At 41.1% G+C, this 13,528-nt stretch overlaps 1 protein-coding gene across 7 annotated transcripts in view; it reads left to right on the forward strand.

Moving 5' to 3' along the window:
* LOC141769318 (uncharacterized) overlaps positions 1-13,528 on the forward strand; it is a 322,621-nt gene that overhangs the window by 5,791 nt on the left and 303,302 nt on the right. The window lies entirely within an intron of this gene.

The raw sequence follows: 13,528 nt of genomic DNA on the forward strand, positions 1-13,528 counted from the left end.
AATTATTCACCATCATTGTTGTTGATTAAGTCCATAACGCATTTTCAGACATTGAGTTTGTCTGATGTTTTGGTAAATGTACTGTTATGTCCGGTCTGGTAGGTCTTACTACTACTTATTTATTGGGACCAGCTACAATTACCAGTCTGACATACTGTTAATACTCTGATGTTGATTTGCTGAAAGCCACGGCTATACAGTGAAGCTTTAGGATGTTTACAGAACAACTGGCTTAGGGAGACATTTGATCAAACGATGTGTAAACAACCAAGCCCATATAATCCATTAGCAACCACCTTACATACAGTCTGACATGTGATGGACATGTTTGTTCAAACTACCTTGCAGTACCATGAGTGTATGGAGTGCTCACACAGGATCTAGATATCTGGTGGTGCAGTAAAGGAATATTCTCGGTATAGAGATGCACCGATCCACTTTTTTTCAGTTCTGATCCGATTCCGATACTTGTTAATTCCGGCTTTTTGCATACAATTTTCATTGCATTCGATTTAAATGTATTCCAAAGCAATTTATTTGAACTGTAGGTTAAGTGGGCTCCACATGCAAACAGGAGTAGGAGTGTAAATTGCTATGGCAACTCTTTTAATGTTTTGAATAACTTGAACAAATCAAGTGCACAGCAATTATCAACTGCTAGTAGATTTCTATACGAGTTCAAAAGTACTAAGAATTTGAAAGAGGAGTGCAATGGCAAATTCACATATTTACTGTATATGGGTCGGTACGTGGATCAGTAACGATTCGATATGTGAATTGTGTCCCTATCGGAACCCGATACCATTATTGCATCGAATCGGTCCCATCTCTAATCCAGTATAGGTTTCAAAGACACATAATGTCATATGCGTAGGGTTTACACACAGCATGAAGTGTCGTCCTCCCTGCCCATGAGGTAATACTGGCCTACTTATTTGCCAATTTGATAGAAACCCTGATGACAGGGAGGGAGGAGGCTCCTTTAGTACATTAGCTGGCAGTAGTCGTAAATCAGTAGCCTAGATAAGTCTTATAGATCACCCCAGCACAGGGATCCTATACCTCTACCGTCATTACAGGGAAAAAGGTGACATCTTTGATTGATTAAAATGGTGCAGGCTAGCTTAGGCTAAATCATGTTAAGTGATGTGACATTGCAGTTTCACATATCATATTTCTGTCAAGACAATGATGGTGGAAGGCATTGTCAAGGCATGATATCTGACAACAGCAGACATCTGGGGGGGCCGGAGGAGATTTATGGGAAGGTTTTAGTGGTCTGAGGGAGATGAGAGAGAGTAAAAAGTGGTCCTTTTTTGTGCATTGTCACTTCCCGAGTGACTGTAAATTTTGCTCCAGCGCTGTTGGGAATTGGAGACATTTACACATCCTGACAAATTGCCTGCTGTAAAAGTATTTACTGGTCTTGTCCTCCCTTTATTCTTGGCCTGCTCGCAAACACATAACCCCCCCTCACAGACACAGAAATATTTACCCACAGCAAATTTATGTGACACGCGTTTATGTGGCGTACCTGAGCTCTCGCCCAACATATGTCATCGTAGTGTCATGTTGAGAGTACCGGTCTGCTGTTAATGTTTTAATAGAGGAGGTCTTGAGTAGGTCATAATGGTTTTATATCAGCCACATTGTCTCAGATCTCTGGCCATTTGGCGCAGTCAGCCCAAGGAATGTACTGTTTATGGAAAAATAGCTCGCAAGAGAAATCCATAAGGTCCACAAAAGGGTGAAGAACAACTAAACTTGTGTAAATCATTAACTGTTTAACGGTTGTCACCCCAGCGATTATCCCCAACCAACATTCAACGATCACCCGTAAATGAGACTGGCCTCAGGGCTTGTTTTCATGGCAAACTCGCACCGTGCATGATTATTATTATTATTATTATTATTATTATTATTATTATTATTATTATTATTATGTTTGGTGTGGTTTTGTATTTGTGTTCAGATTGCAGAATGAATGTGACAATTAATAATTGCCGGTGTCTTTTTTGACACATTTTGAAATTATGATAATTTAGCTATTATGGAACTTATTTTCATGAATATAAAAATTAATTGTTGATTAAATGCAAATTATAGAAAAATAAGATTGTAAAACCTCAGATAAAGGTGGAATAATTACCTTTCCGTAAACTTTTTTTGTCCATGTTCAAATGTTGCTCCACATTTTAGAGAAGCATTATAAATTGCTGCCACTGGGTGGCACTATTAGACTGCCAATAAGACCGTGTAGCAGAGGAGAGTGGGTGGGGGTAGGTGGGAAAAGGGAGGCCCACACTTACCTCGCACTCAGACAGAGCTATAATTTACTAATAGTGTGGGAGCCGCCATTGCTGTTATCTTTTAATAGATTTGTACGGGGGAAAGCAGGTGCCTGTTGTTAATGTGTCCAATTGCCCAAGTTGCCTACAGAATTTAGGGCATCCATCACTGTCGTCGGCGGTGACACCCTGTCGTTCTACTTCACGCGGCGGGCCGGCCGGGCTGGGGCTGGTAACAGATGAGGCTTCTCTCTCCTCCAGACGCCCACAGTCACACAGAGACGACCGCCATACGTGCTTGCACATGCATACGCACAAAAACACACACAGCTATAGCACATTCTTAGAGGGCAAACTAAACTCATACCATCGCAACAGGAAATGCATATATTTATAGTGTATACATTAAATAGATAGCATGAAATTATTACCTGATAATGAGGATTATAAATTGATATCCAAAAAATTAAGTGGAAAAAATGGGCTGTGTTGGAGAGAGAAAAGTGCCATTTAAAAAAAAATAATAATAATCTCTGTAAACTTCGCCCCCCATTGCTTTGAATTCTTGACCTTCCAGCTGCACCCTTGAGCTTAGCCAGGGGCACCACGTTGCTTGCAGGTTTGCCCTCCGCCCTGGAAAAACACCCCGTGCAGCTGTGTTTCTTTAGACCCGGGCTGAGAGTTGGAGGGTATACAGAGGTGCCTGCTAATACCTTGTTAGGGCTGTTTCAGTTGCTGGGTCTCAGTGAGGTCAGTGTCAGTACTGCTTTAGTTCGAGGCCCTTGATCTGCTGGATGTTGGATGAAGCCGAGGACTCATGTGCTGGCCGTTTGTGACCTACCCCGATTTTCTATAGGAGGCCCTCGCTCTTGTGGACTGTTAGAAGTCAGATGTCTTTGGTCAGACATGGTTACTTTGATTCAGGTCTTTGAATGTTGTGAGCAAAGACTAAATGATCTTGTATATGTTACGGTTCTTAAAGTTTTTATTTCTGATATTATACACAGTTATGACAGCAGATGTTTGACAGAAAGTCAGTATGCTATCCCAAAAAAGGGCTGACGGAGGACTGAGCTGGGGGCTTAGGTTATTCCTTCGTTTTTATTTCCCCGTTTTTCTTCACCTCTCTTTCCGTATGAGTTATGAACCCTGGATAGGCCTTGGTGTCAGGTGTTAAACAGCATATGAGGGCTATGACCCAGCTTCCTAACCCTCTCTTCCTCTCTGACATCTCTCTTAACATAAAACAGAGCTCTCACTCGCACCGTAATTGTAACCATCATGTTACTTTTTACACAGTATTTCCAGTGTTACCCTCTTGCATGCTGTTGGTAAGCATTGTGCCATTTATGAGTCAAGCATTCCTCAGATGCTCCCCTTTCATTCCATAGCTGTGAACACACATTTCCTTCCTCAACCTAAAACAACTTTAAAAAAGCATAAATTGTAGTACTGTCATGACATCATGTGCATGTTAGTAATAAAGAACACAGTCTGGAATTTTTTAAAGTGCATAATATTATACCACTCGTCAGTAAAAGCAAGTATTGATACATCCTCTATTCTTCAAGTTGTCATAAAAACCCTTCTGCAAACACGGAGACACACACATAGCGCTGTCTATTCAGTTTAATGATGTCCATTAAAATAGATTACAGCAGGCATAGTTTGTTCTCCATTACTTGGTCCTGAAATCCAATACCTTTTTTAGAAAAAATAAAATCCTCCAAAGTAAAAGGAATGGACAATTGACCTGCCATCTAGCCGATCCTTATTGGCATTCAGGGCACAGTTAACATCTCTGTAGAATCAAAGGGATAGAAAAAGTGTGAGAGAGATATAGGCAGAGAGATAGAGAGAGAGAGACAGATGGAGACACAGACAGACAGTCACAATTGCAGAAAAAAAAAAAATCCTCAAGGTGTACACATGACTCTCCCTTTCAAATCCGCAGGGCCAGGTTCTGCCTTGAGGACAGGGTCCATGCAGACTTGAGTGGCTACTTTTGTAAATGTGTAATTCACTTGGACTGTCAGGAAACTGTGTCGTTAATATGGAGAGCTATTTTCTCATTTTCTCTTTCTTCCTGTAGGCAAATACACCTTCACCTATGTATTTTATTGTCTTGTTTAATGTTTGTCAAAGAGTGCAATACTCAGAATAATTCTAGAAAAGTATTGGCCATCCCCCCCGCACGACAAGTCCAATATGTCTGCTTGGGACCCGGCACCGAGGGGAGCTTTGGTAATAATTTGCTGTTTAGCTGTGTTGATGTTTTTCTACGATTTCCCAGTTGGGAAAGGTGAATGAGTGGAAAAAGGGTGGAAAGGGGGGGGGAAATAACCCCTGTCCTTGCTTCTTGCCCTCTCTCTCACTCACTGTTATTTCGCTATTTTCTTTCCACCTCGCGCTCCCCTTGATCTCTGTGCTAATTTGGTTGAGCAGGTTGAGCGTTTTAGTTTTGCAGCTTTCGCTTTTTAAGGTTAATCGTAGGACAGAAGTGTTTATGTTGTTGTAATATGGGCTTAACTCGCTCTCAGCGAAGCATGGAGCACTTGAAATATGTAGCTCACCGTCCTCTTCCTCCTCTGCCTCCACCCCCCCCCCCAAAAAAGACAAAAGGTTATGCAGAACAAAAGATGGGGGAAAGTCTTGCCAATTAGCACCTAATGAGACAAGCTTGTGAGGATATCCAAATCCTCAACGTGTTAACGTTTACGACCCCCCCACCCCCTCCCCACCTCCATCTCTCGACTCCTTCAACCTGCGCCTCCCCCATCTGCCCTTGCACCCAGCCTCTTGTAAGGCGGCGAGGGCACCTCTGAGGCCCTCTGTGTGATTATTCACACATGGCCGTGGCCCTGGTGCTTTGAGCGGCGAATAGTAGAGGAAGAAAGAAATGCCTTTACGTATGGCTAATGTAAAAATGCTCAACTGACACATAGCCATGGCTCTCTTCTTATTTTTTTTTAATTTCCTTTTTCCTTTTTACCTCCTTTCCACCCCCCCCCACACACACACACACACACCAACACCACACCAATCTTCTATAGATAGATAGTTTGATCCAATGAGGCACTCTGTCCCTCGCCATCCGTTCTCAATTTTCCTTAATATAGTAAAGGCAGGAATTGGGTGGGTAGGTTGTGGTTGGGAGGTTGGTAAGGGAAACACATTTGATAAGTGAAAAATAATATGCCAAGAGAAAAAACAGTCATCCCAGTTGCCTTCGACATGCTTTTTATCAGAGATGTCTGTGTTGGAAGTGAAAATAAAATCTGCTTTTGTAATATAGATCTTTGGACAGCCTTGAATGATTCGCCACTACTCCTTTTCCGGCCTCATTTTCTCCAGAGCGTGTGCTGGGAGTGTATTTGGAATCTCAGTGGGGAAAATCAAATGTGAGTTGGCCTGGAAGTGTTGCAGTAAACAGTGAGAAAAAGCAAACACAGGCCAGATCAGAGAATATCATGCAGAGTAATGTTTGGACTAAAAAGACGAATTGTGTAATGGAACAGCACATATTCGCCTCTCCAAAGGGACTTCTAATTGATTCTGTGCTTCATTACTAGTTTTCTCAGGGAGAAATGGACAGCTCATGTTATTATGAAAACGGAGCAATAGACATTTAAATGGATGCCATTGTGATTATTGCGATACAGCTCTCACAGCATTTGGCAGCAGATGACTGCTTTATTGCTGTAGCTTTTTCTTAAATTGCATTATTTTTCCATGAAGGTAGCAGGGAGTAGCAACCTTAACCCTGACTGAAACAATTAAATGAAAAGCTGAGAATTGAAAGAGAGAGGTTTGGGACCACAAAATAATCCAGGGCTCCACTTGATATGTTATTTGTCGGGGGGCAGTACATTTGTGCATGTTAACTAAGTGTGCCACTGGACTTGGCCCGCTCATAATAGGGTTCCAGCACAAACATTTTCTCTGAGCGATTTCTATTATTAATTCTGTCTGAACACATCCACAAATGAATAATGAAATAAATAATGAAAATGTTATTACTTTTGGCAGCTGGGTCATTTCTCGTTTCCTGCTTTTTCCTCCGCTTGTTTCCTACTAATTAACTTTCCAAGGAGTTGTCCTCCTTTTCACAAAATGAATTTCATCAAGATGCCCACTGCAAGTGTGGGTGCACAGTCTCGTAAAAAGACAACAAACAGAAAGTACACACAAGTCCTCTACCGGTTGCTTGTCATTTAAAGGAAATAAATTAAATATATTTTTTTCTTCCTTTAGTTTTTTAGTGGTTTTGACACAACAGGTGAATTCAAATTTAAGCAAAAGAGATTTAACTATAAAAAAATGTAAACCGTGGGCCAGTAGCAAAATAATGTGAACCTAACTTTCCCATTACTGACCACTAAACCCCAGGATAACGTGTTATGGGGCTTGCTTCTTAAAATAAAGTCTGAAACAGGAAGCGCTTCTAGCGATATCTTATTTAGCAAATCAAGGTTCCTCCCTTCCTTCCCAGCTCCTCCACCACTCGTCTCCCTCCTTTCAGTTGCCTGCCCTATGCCCCGCGCCATGCTGTTAAAGGCTTGTGTGCTGGGACAGAGGCTTGGCGATAAGTAGCCCTCATTTAATATGGATCTTAAAGAGGGCAGTAAACCCAGAGCCTCAGTAGAAGTCCCCCCCCCCATCCCTCTGGCATTACTATATAGATGACCCTTCTCTCTCTCTCTCTCCTCATTAGAGTCATTGCAAACTCTTTCAAACTGCTCCTTCCTTCTCTCTGCGTTTTACTGTTAATTAGTTTGCTTTGTAAGGTTAGACGTGCGGACGGAGCAACTTTGGGAGTGTTTGGCTGCCATCTGTGTGCATACGGCTCTAACTATGTACAGATGGTGTGTGCTTACAGACAGGTTGCTTCTTGTGGGGAAAGCAGCGCAAGAGACGGTTTTGGTTATTTTAACAAGATTTATGGCCGTTCTCACAGGTAACTGTTTGAGCCGTAATGATGATTGTTAGTCAGCTGTCAAAAAAAAGGATAATTTAAGGCAAGAGTACGAAAGAGAAGAGAATGTATATTTCTTCATTTCCACATCCACTGTGATGAATCCTTTAGAAAAATGTGTGTGAATTCCTGGGAAAAGTTGCTTTGTTCAATTTTTTAACTGTGAAACATATTGAACCAATTTTGCTGCGGCTACTTCAGAAAAGCTTCTCATAATTTGGACAAGTTAAAATACCATTAGCCACTCAGTGAACCAGGTAAGTAGAGAAAAAGGCAGAGATTGCCAAATAATTGCTTGACAAGGTCACAAAATTAGCAAACATAATCAAATAAGGAGCTGACTGAATTATTTATGGTTTTGGTTACCAGCAGAGAAATGTCATATTTAAGTCCCCATTAAGTTTAAATTTTACATTTAATACATGGCAAATAACAAAAAAACACATTAGATACTCGTTGTTTTAGAATTATACAGCTGGTGCCAGCTTGCACAAAAACATGGCTTTTAATATAACATACTCATTTCTGTTTGTTTTTTTTATAAGTTCTTGGCTTGCCTGCAAGGTGCCTCTTGCTGGTGGGAAACCTGCCCTTGTCAGTCGCAGTTCAGTGGTTAATGCTTTCTACTGGGCATTGTGAATGACCCTCCCACAATTAAAAAAGGGTTAGCAAAATTATTGTTGGCCTCCTGCCACATACTTTATGTGACTTAGCAGTGGTCAGAGACAGATTGTGGGCCCAGAGTCCCTAAAACGTGACTTTTTCTATCAACCCAGCTCTCTGAAAATTGCCCGGTGTAATTAGCAAATTGAAGGAAACTTAGGGAGAAGGAAGTCTTGCTGTAGATGAGGAAACACAGGAACACAGTGTGTAATTCATTAGTTTAACTCAAATGCAGTGAACACTCTTTTATTGTTCACAAAGTTGAACCTTTTGCTTGCAGTTTTTTCACTGAAACTTAGGAAAAGGAAGAGCTATAGATGTTGTTACCATCTACATGTTTTGGATGTTTACTAATTGTATCGGTTAAAATGTGACCTGTTGTGTAGTTTTTAGTACAAAATACTTTTTTACTGGAGTAAAATAAATTATATTATATATATATTATATATTATTATATACAGGTATATGGTTAATGATAGCCAGTACTTTCAGGCAGTAAATCTATAGGTCAGTATGTATGCTTGAGAAGGACATAACATGCTTGCTCCTGTATTCAAAGTGAGCTACAGATGAAAGCGAGAAGAGTACATGTAACTAGACGTGAGAAAAAAGATGAGCATTTTCACAGTAACGTCACAGTTTTGTCAAACACCATCAAATAAAGGTTTATTAACGATTATAATTTGCTGTGCAGACACCTTTTTTTTTTTCATGATGAAATGGAGTGTTGAGGCTGGGCTGAGAGGCATTGCAGTGCCGTGTCAGCGCTTGTGGAATCAGTTAGAAGAGAATCTGTCATTTCATTAAATTTGCAACAACATTATTCATTATCATGTATTGACGCATGTAACTTGGTGAGACAGGTCACAAATAACATGTATAGACATTTATGCTACTCAGTGCTTTCCGTGCATAATTGTTCAAAAATACTGGAAAATTAGAGAAGTGTGACATTTAAGATTACAAGATGCAGTACATCGCTACAGATGGTTCTTTTTTTTTTTTTTTTTTAATACTCACCTTGATTGAATCCATAAATGTAAACCTTTCGGTAGAGTGTCATAACGCTGCTTACTAATGACTACAAATGAATACACCAATTTAAATGCATAAAAAAAACTCATTTGCTACAGCCATACAACATTGTTCAATGAAAAGCCCCTTCTTTTGTCTTTCTTTCTTTTTAAAACCTCAAACCCTCCGCGTGAGTGAAGAGGATCCTCTACAAACGTCTGAGAAAGCAGCCAAAAATACAGGAAAAAAAAAAAAAAAAGATTGCTTTGTTCATTTCTTTTCCCCCCCTCTTTCTCTCTTTCCCACTCTCCCCAAGGTTCTATTAGGAAATAGATCCCAGGTGTTCGATAAGCCTGTAGTGGACATGACAGCAGTGCAATCAAGTGTATAAATTTAATTGCAGGCTCATTTTGTGCCGTTTATTAGCCGTTTAGGGGCACATCGCTCCACTTGAACCCTGTTATTGCCAGACAGAACAGCTGTTTGGTTCCTTTTTAAATGTTTGTCTCATTGCATAGTTTTGAAAGAGTACACACTTAAATGCCAAAATGCCGCTTATGAGAACTAGAAATTATATTACAAAATGCATACATATATTTAATCATGCATTTTTTAAAATATGCTTTTTTTTGTCATTTATACCAGTTGATGAGGAAACAAAATAAATTTGATTAGGCAACAGAACATTTTTTTTTTATTGTGATTCATTTTGTTGTCAATGGAAAACTAAAATGCGTAAACTAAAACAATTTGTTTTATACACTAATTTGTCTAAATTTGTATTAATACCTAAAATATAGAAATAATCTAAAAATGCAATATATATTATTTTCAATTAAAAAGTGAACACATATATGCACCATACTGTTTATGAACACACAGCTGAACACACACACACTATCACAGGGAGAGAGAAAGTCTCTTTTCCGTGTGGCTTTTTTGCAGAACTGGGTTAGTCTGTCCTCCATCTTTGCTGCCGGACGGTGCCACACACCGAGAGGCCTGCAGATGTACTAGCTTCGGCTGAAACCTTCTTCTGGTGCGACACCCCATTAATAAAACGCCTAGAGAAAGCTGTGTTAATTGTTACCATGCATTCGGCCACGGCATTCCTATAAATCACCCGACTAATTGCAACAAATTGTGGGCTGACATTAAGCTATGATTCCGAACCGGCAAATATTCATCAACATTGCAACTAGCCCCATAAAACACAGAGCCGGCCGTTTCCCAGGCCAAACACATATCTACCATCTAACTCCCCCATTATTTATGGATCTTTCTTGTCCTCAGCGTTTTAAGTGCTGCATGTTGAGTGAATGAGACGCCATCTTGTTTATTTATTATATCCCTGGATAAAGCCCGAGCCGTGGCAGTCGTATGACCAGTCGCAGACCTTGTTTTCCATGTTACCCTTGAAGCCTGGTGTGTTGTGCTCGCTGCCCTTTATTGATTACTGTGTTGCCTGTCATAACAGAATTACCTTGAAGTGTTTCTGTAAACGCTAAGAGTTAAATTGCAAAGAATGGAACAGTAAAAAAAGTGCTTTATCAGTACACATATATCTGACAGTTTCACAGTCTTTAGAAATAATTTGCCTTAAATTAACTGACTAAAATGAACAAAATCCACACTATTTCTAGTGTGGATCACTTGTTTTTCAATATTATTTACCAAATGCTTATTACTGCAGTAGGTACTTAGAAAGTGCTTGATTCGTCGCCAAGCAGTCATATGTTGGAGCATTTAACCTCCCATGCAATGTTTATTTCATGCAGACAAAAGGCTAGTTAAATCTCTTTCTCTACGGTCTGACAGGCACCATAACTGTCACTGCAGATGATCTATTTCACAGCACAATGCATTACTACCACTAATGTTTCACTATCCTGCCAATTCACCCTGGTACTGTTCAAAACAGCTACAGTATGTGTCACAGCGGTGCTTAATAGGCTTTCCCCCCAGGTGTGCATCAGCAGCTAAAGATGTAGGAGCCAAAGGTCAAGATCTGATTTGATATGTGGGAGTTCACAGGGAATTTTGATGTGCACTGATCAATTCCACACCCCAACATGCACATAAATCAATTTCTGGGAAGAAGGTATACACGGGTACACATGGTGTATCCGTGTATACCGTTCCACATGTGCGGACATGCACACACACACATGTACAAATGGACTCGTGCAGCCTATAGTGCAATTAATCATAAATCTCTTTCAGCATTATGTGAGCGTGTTTTTTTTATCCCCTCCGCTTCCCTTCTTACGTACCTTTTCCCCCTCGTCTATCCCTCTGTTTTGAATTGCTGAGATTCTTTGCTGGCTTGATAGACCAGACTAGCTGGCACTACCATGGGGCTGGGGTGGGTAGGGGGTGATGGGCTGAAGAAGAGTGAGCAAAAAAAATCCCTCCTTTTGACACTGTTAAACATTGACGGGCTTATTACCGTGTTCTCTGATTCAGCTGGATGTGTTCAAGGATCTTCTCGGCGGTGAAAAAGGTCAGCTGCTCTTAGTTGTGCTCAGCTAGAATACTAATACTGTCCTTATTCAAATGATCTGCTCCAGCGCTTATTAAATTGATGGCCCAGGCGCTCTAATTTAATAGTGTTGCAGTCCAGGAGAGGGGACACAGCTGCAGTCACCGGTGAATTAGGTGCTTCTGAGGCAAAGTTCAAGCAGGAGCCCCCTTTGCTTTTGGGATGCATTTTTCCCAGCAAATTAGCAGGCAGTGGCAGTGTGCAATTAATTAGCGCAAACCAGGAAAAGCTTGTCATTTAATAAGGTGCTTTTTTCCACTCACACCTCTCCCACACACAGAAATATCTCTCCCTATCTTACCATATCTCATTCCCTCCCTTAATCCCTCCCTCCCTTTTTTGTCTCTCTCTTTCTCTCTGTCTTCTACTCCCTCCTCTCTTGCACTCCACTTTACATAAACAGAGGGAATTGATCCATTAAGTGGTGTGCTATTAATACCATTTAATGTATGTCTGTTTAAATGAAAGCTGTGGGTTGGATATCCTCTGTGGCGTCAGAGTTTGAGAGCCCCCTCTGGGTTGGCTAAAGAGAGTAAAGATGGGCCACTTGCTGATGATTTCATCCAATCAATAGCTGTGATTGGAGGATAGATTTACCAGAGGTGGATAGGCAGACTGAAACACAAGACATCTTCAGCTACCTGTGTGTGTGTACTAGAGCCTGACCAATGCTGGATTTTCTGGGTACCGATATTAGGGAGTAAAAAAAAGGATATACGTTCGGCTTGGGGGTTATCTGATTTTTCATATCTTGACATTTCACCAGGGTATATGACAGTATATGACTTGGAACTGTCGCTAATATTGGGGCTAACTTCCTTCACTTTAATCAGCAGATGCCATGCAAGCCACGGGAGTTGTAGCATTTGTTACGTTCCACCAGACTTGCAATACACTGGCTGGCGGAAACCTGTCTTGTCTCGTGACACCAAAAAACACTTGAACTTTCTAGTAAACAAACACAACGTGCGCCTCATCCCCCCTCTCACCCCTACCGAAATTTGATCTCCTTCATGTTGCCGGCCTCTGCTTGGCAGTAAATTGGGCACGACCTGTCAGACACTGTTAGTGGCTTCGTTATTACTGACTGTGCCGACACATCAGTGGACTGACCAGTGCTGATGGTGATGGCAGACTGGCAGTTGGATAAAATCATGTGGTAAACTGCTTTTGTAGTTTTGAAAAAGCCTAAACTCAAAAAACACTGTCGCCATCTTTCTGAGTTCTGCTGCCTGTTACACCATAGAGACCGACCTCTGGTGGTGCGTGTAGTGCACTACAATACATCACATAAATACAGCATCATAGAAAGCGTAGCGTTTATATTGATAACGGTATCGGAAAATCATGCCGCCGGGAATTTAAATACCCCGGTATACCGTGATACTGCTCAAGCCCATTATACATATCGCTTGGCAAAAAATTTGTGTGTGCAGCCGCGACAGCGACGCTGGTATTGTTTCACTTTGTCAGTGTGCGTGTTAGTCATGGCAAAATGTTGTCCACTCCCCCCCCCCCTCACTATGACCCCAAATGTGCATCAAACACTTGGGACTAAGATATGTAATGGAGGCAGGATATTTTACAGGTTAACAATAAACCTTATTGTCCAAAATTACATCGGTGCAATGAAACGGCAAACTTCATTCGGAATTAAATAATTATAAATAACTACAAATAAAAAAAAAGGTCAGTTGTCAAAAGTCAGGTGCTCAGAAGAGAGAAACGAGAGAAGAAGAGAAAATGAGCAACCATTTCCTGACCTCTCGCGTCACTGGGGGCATGTGTTGCAGTTCATTTACATACTTTTGACCTGAGCAAGATGGCCGCATGGTCGCTCCTCCCGAACACGGGAAGCGATTCCGCTCTGTAGACATTTTTGAACGCTGTGTCGTGTAGTGTTTATTGTTTTTTATTCCCCTTGTGGCGCAGTCCGTATGTTGATGGAAGTCAGGCATAATTTTTGACTTGTGAGCAGTTGTGGCACGAGCAAGACACACGGCCGGCCTGACTGACTATACTGACAAATTATAGCTGGCTAGCTAC

This window comes from Sebastes fasciatus, chromosome 6, assembly GCF_043250625.1.
Source record: "Sebastes fasciatus isolate fSebFas1 chromosome 6, fSebFas1.pri, whole genome shotgun sequence".
Classification (NCBI taxonomy): domain Eukaryota; kingdom Metazoa; phylum Chordata; class Actinopteri; order Perciformes; family Sebastidae; genus Sebastes; species Sebastes fasciatus.